This window comes from Anolis sagrei, chromosome 1 (genome assembly GCF_037176765.1).
Source record: "Anolis sagrei isolate rAnoSag1 chromosome 1, rAnoSag1.mat, whole genome shotgun sequence".
In the NCBI taxonomy this organism is placed as follows: domain Eukaryota; kingdom Metazoa; phylum Chordata; class Lepidosauria; order Squamata; family Dactyloidae; genus Anolis; species Anolis sagrei.
The window spans coordinates 284,477,913-284,493,022 of record NC_090021.1 but is presented as its reverse complement, the minus strand read 5'-3'; positions in this window follow the sequence as shown (position 1 = coordinate 284,493,022).

The following is a 15,110-nucleotide window of genomic DNA, read 5'->3' as shown; positions in this document are numbered from 1 at the left end:
CCCTGTGCCCATAACACAACCCACAAGGTACAAACATATCTACTCAAAATGAAAAACAATACAACAACACACTCACAAAACGGCAAAACAACAAAACTCAAAAATCCCCCAACGAAACTTAACTAAAATCCCCGTGCCCATAACACAACCCACAAGGTACAAACATATCTACTCAAAATGAAAAACAACACAACAACACACTCACAAAACGGCAAAACAACAAAATTCAAAAATCCCCCAACGAAACTTAACCAAAATCCCCGTGCCCATAACACAACCCACAAGGTACAAACATACCTACTCAAAATGAAAAACAACACAACAACACACTCACAAAACGGCAAAACAACAAAACTCAAAAATCCCCCAACGAAACTTAACTAAAATCCCCATGCCCATAACATAACCCACAAGGTACAAACATACCTACTCAAAATGAAAAACAACACAGCAACACACTCACAAAACGGCAAAACAACAAAACTCAAAAATCCCCCAACGAAACTTAACCAAAGTCCCCGTACCCATAACACAACCCACAAGGTATAAACATATCTACTCAAAATGAAAAACAACACAACAACACACTCACAAAACGGCAAAACAACAATACTCAAAAATCCCCCAATGAAACTTAACTAAAATCCCCATGCCCATAACACAACCCACAAGGTACAAACATATCTACTCAAAATGAAAAACAACACAACAACACACTCACAAAACTGCAAAACAACAAAACTCAAAAATCCCCCAACGAAACTTAACCAAAATCCCCGTGCCCATAACACAACCCACAAGGTACAAACATATCTACTCAAAATGAAAAACAACACAACAACACACTCACAAAACGGCAAAACAACAAAACTCAAAAATCCCCCAACGAAACTTAACCAAAATCCCCATGCCCATAACACAACCCACAAGGTACAAACATATCTACTCAAAATGAAAAACAACACAACAACACACTCACAAAACGGCAAAACAACAAAACTCAAAAATCCCCCAACGAAACTTAACCAAAATCCCCGTGCCCATAACACAACCCACAAGGTACAAACATATCTACTCAAAATGAAAAACAACACAACAACACACTCACAAAACGGCAAAAGAACAAAACTCAAAAAAACCCCAACGAAACTTAACCAAAATTCCTATGCCCATAACACAACCCACAAGGTACAAACATATCTACTCAAAATGAAAAACAACACAACACACTCACAAAACGGCAAAACAACTGAGCATGCGCATTGGCGCCCAGCCGCAAGTTCCATCGCGCGCGCACATGGCCTTCCGGCCAACGTTCCCTCTGCGGAAACCATGCCCACTCCAAGCCCCGCCACGCCGCTTCCCGCACACACACACCCCCTGCCGCACACACACACGCAACCCCACGCTCCATCACTTCCCCCGCCGCCGCACACACACACGCAACCCCATGCTCCATCACTCCCCCCACCGCCGCACACACACGCAACCCCACTCCCCCCACCGCCGCACACACACACGCAACCCCAGGCTCCATCACTCCCCCCGCCGCCGCACACACACACGCAACCCCACGCTCCATCACTCCCCTGCCCCAATCTTACCTCCTTTTACTTCAGGCCACCTCCAAACCCCACCCCGCCCCTTCCCGCCCTGTCAAAATCTAGGAAAGACAGGAAGGAAGGAAAGAAGGAAGAAAGAGAAAGGGAGGTAAAGAAAAAGGGGGAAGGAAGGAAAGTTAGAGGAAGAAGAAAAGGAAAGAAAAGGAAAGATGGAAGGAAAGAAAAGAGAGACAGCAGAAGAGAAAGAAAAAGGGGGAAGGAAGGAAAGAGATAGAGAAAGAAGAGGAGAAGGAAAGATGGGAAGGAAGGAAGGAGGGAAAGAAGGAGAGAAAGAGGGAAGGTTGGCCACAGCAACACGTGGCGGGTAAAGGTTGTTATTTCTATTATTATTATTATGCTATTGTTCCTATGAGACCCTTTTAGGGGGAATGGGAGAGGTGTCAGGTCCCAGAGGCAATGCATTGCATTATTGTTATTGTTATGATGGTGGTGAAATAAAAGGAAATAAAAAGTGAAAGAAGGAAGCAAACAGGGAGGGAAGAAAGGCAAAGGAAGGAAGGGGGAGGGAATGAAGGAAAGAGAGAAGGATGAAACCAAGTAGTGAAAGAAAGAAAGAAAGAGGTAGAGAAGGAAGAAAGTAGAGAAAGGGGGAGGAAAAGGGGGAAGGAATAGGTAGGTACCTCTCTTTCATAATAGTCCAGATATCTACCTCAACTTTGATAAGTTTTACTATAGGCCACAGCAACACGTGGCAGGGCACAGCTAGTATATATATATATATATATATATATATATATAAGCTTTGGATAGCACAGGAAAGAGTTAACATTCCTGCGGTGTTTGTTTTGCTGTCTATCCTCATTCAGAAAATTTCACCTAATTTTCTTTAATAATTGGATTTTGAAAATTTTGGCTTGTTGTGGAACAAGGATTGGTGAGAAAACTTCAGTTGAGACACCTTTCCCCCATGATAACTTTTCCAGGAGTGAATTTTCCTTCCAAAGGGTACATTCCTCTCACTTTCTGTTGTCTCACCCCCATTCTTAACTATGAGTCATTTGCAAGATGGATGTTTGTAATTCAGGGACTACCTTTATACAATTTTTCCTCCATGTTTGCGGGTTTCATGATCATGGTTTTGATTATTTGTGAGCTTTTACCATTGCCCTTGCCTCCCAAAGATGGCAAGGCTGGTCATAGGTGGAGATGACTTACCCAACTCACATATTTCCTAAAGATGGGGCTGCCCTGTGAATGTTCACAGGGCAGTATGGTCTCCAATGTGTTGCTGTCACACCCTGTATCATGATGGCCTCAAAAGATGGTACTGCCCTGTGTTCATTCACCCTTATTTTGAGAAGGAAGGTGGGGTGAATCTTTTCAGGAAGTGAGCTTTGCATGGATCCTGCTGACTATGCCCCCCCTACCCCCTCCCCTTTCCAGACCTCCTAAAGGCGGGGCTGCCTTGTAAATGTTCACAGGGCAGCCATGTCTTTGGGAGCCAGGCAAACTGTGGGTTTCTATTCTGCCTGCTAACTATCTTTCTTGACCTGTGTAAAACAGACACAAACAAAAAGAGGAAAGGGAGACAATATTTCCTGTGAAATGAGGTGTGGAAACTGTTCCTCCTCCAGGTTGTTGTGGGTTTTGGGGCTATATGGCCATGTTCTAGAAGCATTCTCTCCTGACGCCTGCATCTATGGCAAGCATCCTCAGAGTTGTGAGGTCTCCTCCTCCCCTTCTCCCTAGAACCATAATGAGTAGCCTTTCCTCACAGGGATTACAGTGGTGGTCCCCTATTTCCCATTCCGCCAGAGATATTTGTAGTTGTCGACTATTGTGGGGGTTAGTGTCCCATTGAAATCTACAAGGCCAACTATAGATTATAGCGAGACACTTTCCTTCATGACAGTTCAGATGTTTCAGCTGAATGTATTTGAGTCAGTGGAAATTATGATGCCAACATTCCAAAATCTCTTGATGTTAACTTCTGTCAAGTCAACTTTGACTTATGGCAACCCTGTGAATGAAAGTCCCCCAAGTGATCCTATTATTAACAGCCCTACTCAGGTCTTGGAAACTCGGGGCTGTGGCTTCCTTGATGGAGTCTGTCTTTTCCTGCTGCTTTGCTTTCATGCCAAGCATTATTATCTTTTCTAGTGAGTCATGTCTTCCCATGATATGACCAACGTACAACATTTTCAATTTAGAGTTAAAGCTTAATTTGCATTAGGGCCCGTTCATTTAACATTTTAGAAGTCTACAGTATCCACAGAACTCTTTTCCAGTACCTTTATTTCTTTCTGTCAGCTTTCTTAAATGTCCAGTTTTCTCACCATATACAGAAATTGGAAATTTGATCCCATGGAATATCCTAACTTTAGCATTCTTTTATACAAATGAATGAATCACACATGGTTTGTATACCTTTAAAGTAGATTACGAAGACATTGAAATAGTTCAAGGTTTTCCATTCCTTGGCTCAGTCATGAATCAGAATGGAGACTGCAGTCCAGAAATCAAAGAAGGGCTAGGACTTGGAAGGACAACTATACAAGATCCTGAATGTCAATACACACTACTTTTTGTTTTTCTTAATGTTCAATTGTAAACCTGTCTTTGCACTTCCTTTCTTGACTTTCTTTAGTAATTGCTCCATGCCTTTGCTATTTTCTGGTGCAATCTGCATATTTTAAATTGTTGATGTCCCTTTCTCCAATTGTCATGCCTCCTTCCTCTGAATCGAATGGCCGTGTGCATAGACGAGGCCTGGCCGGGTGATGGTTGGGCTGGCTCCGGCTGCTCTCCTGCGGGGGCATTATTACTGCTTCTCCTGTTGACACGCGCTGGATTCAACGCCGCTGTCCAGGTTTCTGCTGCTGTCATGCCTCCTTCCTCTGAATTGAATTCTACTTTATATATGATATGCTCAGCATACAATTTAAACAGCTAGGGTAATAAATTCCCTTCCCAATTGGAAAGCATTCCTTTTCTCCAGATTCTGTGCTGATAGTAGACTCTTGTCCTGAAACAGATTATGCATCAGAGAAATGAAATGTTGTGTAACATTTATTTTTGAAAGAGTGATCCATAGTTTTTCGCGATTTATATAATCAAAGCCTTTACTATAATTTAGAAAGCACAAGCTGCTTTTATTCTGAAAGATCAGTTAAGAAGTAGGGCAACTAAAATGAGGAGAGTGACTAAAATGATCAAGGGTCTAGAGAACAAGCCTTATGAGGAGCGACTTTAAGAGCTGGGCATGATTGGCCAGAAGAAGAGAAGGCTGAGAAGAGACATGATGGCCATGTATAAATATGTGAGGGGAAGTCATAGGGAGGAGGGAGCAAGCTTGTTTTCTGCTGCCCTGGAAACTATGACGCGGAACAATGGCTTCAAATTACAGGAAAGGAGTTTCCACCTGAACATTAGGAAGAACTTCCTGACTGTGAGAGCTGTTCAGCAGTGGAACTCTCTGGCCTGGAGTGTGGTGGAAGCTCCTTCTTTGGAGGCTTTTAAGCAGAGGCTGGATGGCCATCTGTCAGGGGTGCTTTGAATGTGATTTTCCTGCTTCTTGGAAGGGGGTTGGACTGAATGACCCATGAGGTCTCTTCCAGCTCTATGATTCTATGATTCTAATTTGTCCCCAGTTTAGATACCACGACAATATGATCATTGGATGAACTGCCTCTTACCAATTTTTTTTTAAATTCACTTGGAGTAAGCAAAAAATTTGTAATACATTGTATACTTTTAAAAATAACTTATTTTGTTATTCCATTACAAATTAGCTGGCTGAGAAACTGAAGTGAATGCATATAATCACTACATGTATAACATGTTGAGAATGGAGTTGCCACACACTCTGACATGGGTAGTCTAGGAAAAAAAACCCTGCATGTAATTAGTTGTTTACAACTCGTTGTTGCACACAATTATCTATGAATTAGGGTCTTTCTGTATTTCAACATTTTGCATTCCCTCCCTTTTCTTGATTTTAGATCTCTTACTTGGAGGATCTTTCTTGAGCATATGAATTGCACACCATTTTCCATCAGTTAAGCTGTCTAATTAGGACAAACAAAGCGTTCTTGTCCTTTGTGGTAGAGTTGTCACTTAATTAGGAAATAAATGCCACAAGAGTTGAACATCCTTGTGCTTGTCCATCCCAGCCATCAGTGTGTTCAACTTTAAAATTAACGCTAGCATATTCTTCCATTTTTAGCTTCAAAAAGAAATTATAATAGTCAATTTTCTTGCTCCTCTTGTAATGTTTGTTATTTGACACCTACAAATGTACCAGGTGCTTTCCAACCATAAAATAAAAATATTCCTCCATCTGTGTCCATTCTGTCTAAAATCCCAGCAGAAATATTTAAAGATATCCAGCAGATGTAATTGTAGAAACAGTTTGAAGTATGGTATTTGTTTGTATATATGAATCCTCTATCAGAATATTTTTTGAAAAGTAAGAAAAGAAAGAGGAAAGGACTCCCTCAAAGATGCAGTTAAAGCTGTCAGAAGTTAAAAGTATTCAGCTCTGTTCAACATTAGAATCAATAGATATTAATAATTGCTACAATGTTGGCAACTAAAGTCAGTTGGAGAAGGGCCAGAATAATTTGGAGAAGATGCTAAAGCAATGAATACTTACCAGAACACTGATAAGGAACACTTTGATAAGGATGTTTCTCGCTTCAGTGGCCAGAAAAGCTGAGAAGCAGTGATTTCCAAGGATGATTTGGCAGTATGTGAACAATCTGGTGTTAGCACTTTCCATGCAAACGAAGACTAGAGAGTACACTTTGATCCTAGCTCTTAATCCTGGTTGTGATTTACAAGCCAGGTCGTTCCAAGGCTGTTGCCAAAGTGGAAAATAGCAGTTTACTGTAAACTTGGAAAGAAGAAATACAGTGGGCCCTTGGTATCTTGTGGGCCTGGGTTTATTTTATTTTTATTTACATCATTTCTATCCCGCCCATTTCAGGCGAGTCAGGGCGGCATACAGATGGGCAAAAATTAGATGCCACATATGCATACATATATCAGTTAAAAGCAATTTGAATCCCCTCTTGAGGTAGAGAAAGGCAGGGTAGAAATGAAATGAAATAAATAAAAATAATTAATAACTCCATTATATACAATGGCATAGTAAAACAGTGCCTCATGTAAAATAGAAAAATCAAGATTTGCTTTTTGGATTTTAACAAATATTTAGAGTAGCAAATGGTTGAATCTATGGATATGGAAGACCAACTGTAATTACAATGCATGAGAAGAGGAAGGATTGTGTGAGCTTAATGCCTTTCAGGTAGAGCAGCCAAATGTAAGTTAGAGACCTGCTGCACTTTTAATACCTGGGTAGAAGAGGGAATTTGAGCAGGTGGTGACTAGGTCAAATTCCCTTTTCTACATCGTTATTAAAAATCCTCTTTAAATCTGGCTGCCCTACCATCAAAGCTCATTAATGCAATGAGAAAATATGTCTTGGCACTACATCTGAACCAGGCCAGTGTTTTGAACTGCACTGATCTTTTAGTGCCTGCCTGGCAATGAATGGCATGGGATTGAGGAGGCAGTTAATTTCCAAGTTTTTTCAAACTCAACTCTTTTAATCGGTTGTGAGAGAGCAAGCCATTTGACATGATTGCAATACCTTAGCTGCATCTATGGAGACGACATAAGTGCCAATAGTATGTTTTGGGGAATTATGAGTAAAAAAGAGTTAACCTGAAAATTTATCTGGACCTTTTGTGATTTGTAGTCAAGAGTATTTACTTATTTGGGTTGCAATTCCCAGAATTCTGAGGCAGCACAGAAATCTGGATATTATCGTATCAACCAAAAAAGTAAATGTTGCAACATCTGATTATTTCAAGATATTTTGGTAGTGTACAAAAGTATGAACAAGCAATACAAGCAACCTGAGAATGCTGAGACACACATTTGGTCCAGTCTCCATATCAAATCAGACCACCAGCACCATTTCAACAATAATTCAGGCTCTAAATAAGAGTTTAGTAAAGGTTCCCCCTGACATTAAGTCTAGTCGTGTCTGATTCTAGGGGGTGGTGCTCATCTCCTTTCTAAGCGGAAGAGCCAGCGTTTTCCATAGACACTTCCAAGGTTATGTGGCCAGCACAACTGCATGGAGTGCTGTTACCTTCTTGCAGAAGCGGTACCTATTGATCTACTCATATTTGCATGTTTTCGAATTGCTAGGTTGGCAGAAGCTGGGCCTAACAGCGGGAGCTCACCCTGTTCCCTGGATCTGAACTGCCAACCTTTCAGTCAGCAAGTTCAGGAGCTCAGTGGTTTAACCTGCTCTGCCACCAGGGGGCCCTAAATAATAAAGCAATAATAGTTTACTTAACAAATTTAGACTTGCAGACAAATAAATGTGACACTCATGTAATGTAAACCATTTGTGCAAAACACATAAATGCAATGGGGAAATTATATTTAAATGTCATGTAGTGAATTTCTGTCATGTCTGGAGCAACTTGAGGAACTGCAAGTCACTTCTGGTGTGAGAGAATTGGCTGTCTGCAAGGACATTGCCCAGGAGATGCCTGGATGTTTTGATGTTTTACCATCCTTGTGGAGGGCTTCTCTCATGTACCCGCATAGGGAGCTGGAGCTAACAGAGAGAATTTATCCGCTCTATCCTTGTATTCGAACCTTCGACCTGTTGGTCTTCAGTCTTGCCAGCACAAGGGTTTAACTCATTGCACCACCGGGCAATGTAGTGATTAAAGTACCAGGAAATCTTCGTTTCAAATTATGATTTGACTTCTGACCGTAACTCAAACGTGGATTGAGTAGGTGGTCTTCATCACACCAGTCTATTGTCTTGTAGCAATCATGTTGTTTAAGCAAATGGAAATATATTAATATGAGAAATTTCACACTTCTCACAATGATACTGTAATTGTAAAATTGTGTTATGTTGGTGACCTGCCACAGATACACAATTCTGCAATTATGGCAAAATAAATAAATAAATAAATAAATAAATAAAAGCAACAGGGAAGAGGAGGCAACAGACCACACTCACTCACACCACATGACTGCTGGAATATTGGAAGTGCAGCAGAATAAACAATCACATCTGAAACAATAACTGAATAGCAGCAGTATTTGAGACATTAGTTGGTTGCAATTCAACAATGATGGAAAGGCAATGCAACAATAGAGAGTCATGACGTCGTGTGATAAAGAAAGATCAAACATGGAAGTAAGCCAATGCAACCAAGTATGTGATAAAGTGTATATTTTCAGATGTTACCTCCTTGCTATGAACGGACTCCGTGACCTTAGCTCAGTCACTGTTTCTCAGCCTCAGATCCCATCAGCCATGAGGCAGTAATAACATTGATTTCTTGAAAGGCTTACTGAGATGGGTGAATAATGATGGTAATCATATATGATGGTGATGTGATGATCTTTTATTTACCATTTTTCCTATTTAAAGGAGAGCATGCATAATTCCAACACTGTACTGTATTCTCTGCTTCAATCTTTCTCCCTAGAAAAAGACTGCTGATTGTTGTTGGATGCAGGACAATTGCTCTTCACACATAAGGACTGGCTTTCATCTGCTATGGAAAATAGAGAATTGCTATCAAATTGTAATTATCCCAATTAGGCTCCTTTCATAAGAGCAGGTTAGTTATAAACTTGGAAGGCATTTCTCTTCAGTGCACTGCAAGCCTAATTAATTACCAGCTCCCCACCGTCACACCAAATCGGGCTGTTGGAAATGCTAAGCAACTGGCCCCATCTGGCCTGGCAGCGAAAATGTCACCACATGGAGATTCACTGGTGCATAAAAAGCACTAGAAAGCACCCACTGGCATCCCTGGAGCCTTTCCCCCACCTATCATCTTGGCTTGATACCAGGTCAGGATTTGGTGGATCTCTGCCTTCAATTGCATGCCAAGAAACTGTCTGTTGCAATTTTGGAACATTTAGGATTCAGACCATTTTTTTCCAGAATGTGAACAAGTAACAAGGACTGCCAAGCTTGCTTACTTTGTCTCAATATAGTGAAGTGTATTTATCCTCCCATCCCCATTCCATATCTCTTAGCAATAGCCTTTATGCCTCTAGGTCAGTGGTTCCCAACCTGTGGTCTGTGGACCACCAGTGGTCCATAAGAACTAAAATATGGTTCACGGCCTCAGCATTACTACAACATTGCAACGAGAGCAACTAGTCTCGCAAAAGCCTCTTATAGTGCTGAGGCAGCGGGGATGTCGGGAGGGGAGTGGCTGACTACTCACAAAAAGCATGATAACAAACCTCCTGACTGCTGCTTCTCCTCCTCCTCCCTCCATCTGAGCAGAGCCCTTCCATGTGGCACCTGGAAGCAGGGGCGCCTTGGTGTCTTTATTTTTAGGCCTGTTCCTCAGGTTATTTGGGGTGCTGATTCAGAAAATTGCATTGGTTACACCACATCAGCCCTTGATTATTAAATATGGTTTTCTGTGGGGGAGCAAATGGCGACTACTGGATGGAATATGTTCTGTATCAGAAACTAGAACTGATGTAGTCTATCCCATGCAATTTTCTGAATCGGCACCCCAAATAACCTAACCAAATCTAAAGTTGACCAAAAACTAATTCGTAACCTTTTTGGTACTAATGTTGAAGAGTGGTCCCTGGTCAAAGTGGTCCTTGGTCAAAGTGGTTCCTGGTTAAAAAAAAAAAGGTTGGGAACCACTGATCTAGGTGAATTTAAATGCTTGAAACCAGAAGGCACCATGTTTTTTATTATATAGGGTAAACTAGCATGGTGTAGTGGTTTGCACATTGCACATTGCACTAGAACCCAGGGTGCATCTATTCTATAGAATTAATTCAGCTTGACACCACTTTAACTGCCATGGCTCAATACTATGGAATCATGGGAGTTGTAGTTTGGGGAGGTAGTTGCCAAAAGAGAGGTGAGATATTGAAGGTGCTCAAGTCAGTATATACAGTATCCATTATCAACTAGCAGTGATTCTCAACTTGTGGGTCCTCATATGTTTTGGTGTTCAATTCCCAGAAATCCTAACAGCTGGTAAACTGGCTGGGATTTCTGGGAATTGTAGGCCAAAACACCTGGGGGCCCACAGGTTGAGAACCACGCTTCTAGGGCATCTTCCTAGAATGTGATACTCTCTAGATCAGTGGTTCTCAACCTGGGGTCCCCAGATGTTTTTGGCCTTCAACTCCCAGAGATCCTAACAGCTGGTAAACTGGTTGGGATTTTTGGGAGTTGTAGGCCAAAAACATCTGGGGACCCCAGGTTGAGAACCACTGCTTTAGATATTTTGGACAACACCCCCCACTAGTCTAAAACATCTGGAGTATAATACATGAGGGAAAGACAGACGTAGAACTGGAAGGGGAGCCATGCAACTCTCCATATGTTAACTACAGCATTCCTTGCTACTGGATATCCTGGTTTGGGCTTGTGGAAGTAGTAATGCAACAACATCTGAAGGACCACACAGTTGCCACCCCAGCTCTAGATGATTCAGCTGTCCTTGAATCTCATTTTGGAAGCAAGTTAATTCAATCACCCAATCAATGCTTGTCATAAAAGACTGTTCATCTCCCTATCTTTCTATGTACCGGAAAATGAATTAATTGTGCACCTCTCACTCCTGGTACAATGCCATTTCCCTATATCTTGACTCAGCCATTAATTAAAATGGAGATTGTAATAAAGAAATCAGAAGATAAAGACTTGGAAAAACAGCCATGAAGGAATTACAAAAGATCCCCAAGTGTCTATGTATCATTAAATACTAATGTCAGACTTACCCAATTTGAGAACCACTGTCTTAGAAGCAAGGATGACTAAACTGAAGCTGTTGCAACTTTGGACAGATTATGAGATAGCATGACTCATTCAAAAAGATGACAGTGCGTAGTAAAGTGGAACGCAGTAGGAAAACAGCAAGACTACCTTACAGGTGGAGAGAATTAAGCATGGTTGTTGATAACTGGCTATTTAGCTGGTCTCATGTTCATAGGATCATCAGAAGCCAATTAAATTGCATAGAACAATAACAAAGAATGCAAGTTCATGAGCAGGATCTAGGATTTCATATCTTTTCTAGGGTTGAGTGACTTTTGATATAATTGTGAGTTTTGAGAACCTGGTGACATTGTATGGGAAACAGGTTTGATATAAAAAGAGCAGTTGAAGAATCTGAATGCAAAAAGGACAGCTTAAGGACACATGGGTTGGAATCCCAATATGCAACCCTAACTAGAGTTTATGTGTTCCTTTAAGTCATTTCTAACTTATGGTGACTCTAAAATGAAGTTATTATGCGGCTTTCTTGGCAAGATTTAATCAGACGTTACTTTCAGTCCACTGGACTCAGTTTGCCTGCTCCGTAGGCTATTGTGTGGAGCTTATTTCCCAGATAATGCTAAGAATAAATGCCTATACTCAGTTGACAAATAATAACACAATAGTGGGCAAAGGGCAGCAAACAACAACAACCCAGGGCTGTTTTTGTGGCAGAGGGTTGTTGTTGTTTACTCTAAATGTCCCAAAGCGACTTCTAGGTAGCATGCAGGGCATTTCTACTATGTTTTTAGCCCCCCCTGCTCATCTCAGAGTCAAAACTAATGTTTTCAAGTTTTTTAAAAAATGCCTCAAAATACCCCCTATGTCCTCTATGGAGCCAGGAAAGCCCCCAAACATGATGATTGTGCCTTATGTCTTCCAAAGGTCATCTAGGGACAAAATATTTCTTTATGTGGGAGTGGATATAGTAGGCAGATATACTGGGCAAATCTTCTTGGGGGCTAATATGATCCATAGTTGCGCATCAGCAATGAGCCTAATAAGCACATCTGCTGGCTCACCATTCTGGAGTGTAGCTTATATTGGAAGAGAGAATCAAGGGAATATATATATCAATATCTCTATCTATCTATCTATCTATCTATCTATCTATCTATCTATTCTATCTTCCAGTTCTCCAAACAAGTCCTCTTTTGTCAGGCAGCAACAATAGATGCCAATGTGATACTACAGAGCATTGCATTTTACTACTTTTAGTAGAAGTACATCAACAATATTCAACCCTAATTGCCCTAACCTATCCGGGTTAATGTTGTTGTTTAATATACTGTTGGACCTCCACATTTGTGAATGTCACTTTCATGAACTTGATAATTCACAGATTTGATTTCTATATCCTCTCCTGGAATCTCTAGATCTTCCAGCATGATTCTATGATTATCTCCCAACAGAAATTGACCAGAGTCACACCGGGGGACCTGTGGATTCCTAGAGGGCGTATTTATCTAGACAATTGTAGATTCTCCAGTGCAATTCTAGGATCAACTGCTACTAACATCTAGAACTGCTACTAACTTCACACTGGAGAACCTAGAGATTCCAAGAGAGTGTGTTTTCTCAAGTAAAAAATAACAGGTTTTATTAGGTTTTCCCACTTTCACAACTGTCTTGTGCTCCTAAAGGTAGCGAATGTGGAGAGATAACTGTGACTACACCGGTAATAGTATTTAAATACTCACATTTCTGAATTTATTCATGTGGATAAAGTACAACTTAGTAGAAAAACATTTTATACACACGTAAAGTATTGCCAAACGTGAAATGGAAGATAGTTATTAAGAACTGTTAAGAGGACATAGTTGGGTGACAAGTATAGCCAAGCTTAGATAAGTAAATAAATATATCTATGTTAAAGAAAAGTATTTGGCTAAGCCCAGTGAAAGGATAAGTTAACATACAGATATATTCAGGTGCAAGTAAATGCCAAAAATATAACTAGAATATACAGTATATTTATGGATGATGCATATGCTACTGAGAAAGCACAGTGAGATATGAAGAGGGGAGCCCTCTCGATGGCAAATACAAAACTGTGCTCTTTAGAAAGAAGAAACAGGAGGTTGATGTGGCCCTCTGCTTGTACATATAAAGGACAAAACCTTCTGGCTTGACAGCTGTGTAAAATTCTATTTTCTGTAATGAGGAAAGGTCATAAAAACAGCCTTCTAATCGATCACAAAAGCAAAACAACAGGCTGTCCTCCATATGTTGGTCATTTGGCAGTCTTTAAGGGATAGCATCAAAGGGGCACAGATGGAGAAGAAACATATTCTAGCGTGTATGAATGTTATCTTGTATTACAAGAAGCTGGTTTGGGGAGGGAGCAGGAAAGGAATTAGTGGAGAGATGGATAGAGAGGTTGAGGTTACCTGGCAACCAAAACTAGTAAAGGATAACACAAAAGGCCAGTGGAAAGGAAAGCTTCCGGTCAAATTAGATTTTCGAGAGGAAATGATGAGCGTATTTGAACGTTTCACAGAGGAGTTGAAAATACGTTGAAGAAATATAACAGAACCATGGAAATACAGTAACTAATAGGAATAATTTTATTTTGAGAAAGCAAAATTCTTATTCACCACCAACTAATACACATATAAACACACTGTATAATTCTATACATGCTGCAATATATATACATATACATACACCCAATAACTATACTCCTGTCATTTATCACAATGCAATTAAATTCAAGGCTGTATATATTTACATGCATTTTAATGAGAATAATGGGGTATATTTCCAAGTATTCATGCATAGCATTGTGACATAAAGTAGGATCAAGGAGATGTAACCACGTAGCCAATATGGGCATGTGTCAGTTGTTCCTTTTTATTCCCATTTTTCATTAACACAAAGAATTCTGGCCATACATGTTGTAAGCTAATTCTATTTTTATCCCAAGATCTTTCTCATAAAGGTTATTTTGTTCTACCTTTCCTTTCATGCCCAGGTGCTTCTGTGGCATTTGAGGCCTGTAATTTAAACACTGTAAGCACAGCATTTTGAAAACGTATAAAGCTGTATAGGTTCTAAATCGTCTCTGCTCATGTGCAATGCAGGATATAATTACTGTTTTGAAAGAACTCTTATATTCTTTGATCAAAGACATGCCAAGACGCAGCAAGATGTTAAGCTAAAGACAACGTTGCCAGTGGCTGTTTACCCTCCCATTTCCCCCTTCGTTTCCCTACTAGAGAAGATCTATCAAAAAGGGAGAGACAGAACACAGCTGTATGTTATCTTTTGACTGGGCTTGCTGTCTGGAAACACTCTCCCAGATGTGGCCATACTTCCTTCCAGTTCACCAGTCTGCAATCTTATCTCTTTCCTGAGTTAGGTATAATTGAAACAGCAACATCTTCCCACCTCCTGATATTATTTTTCCATACTCCAATATTTTTCTTTGAGTGCTAAAATGGAATATCCCTCCCATTTTCGTTTAGAAAGAAAATAAGATATTTGCTAAGAAAAGTGCCTATTCTGTATGACTTCACTTAGAAACATCAAACAGTTAAGTGCACATTTTTACTATCTTGGTTCTAACAAAACCAGAATTAGGATACAAAGGGGTTTAGGGAGCAACAGTATATAAATGATTTGAGTGTTTAAGACTGTGGGAGGAAAGGATTCAAATTTCTACTCAGGCATGAAAATCCCATTGGTTAGTACTG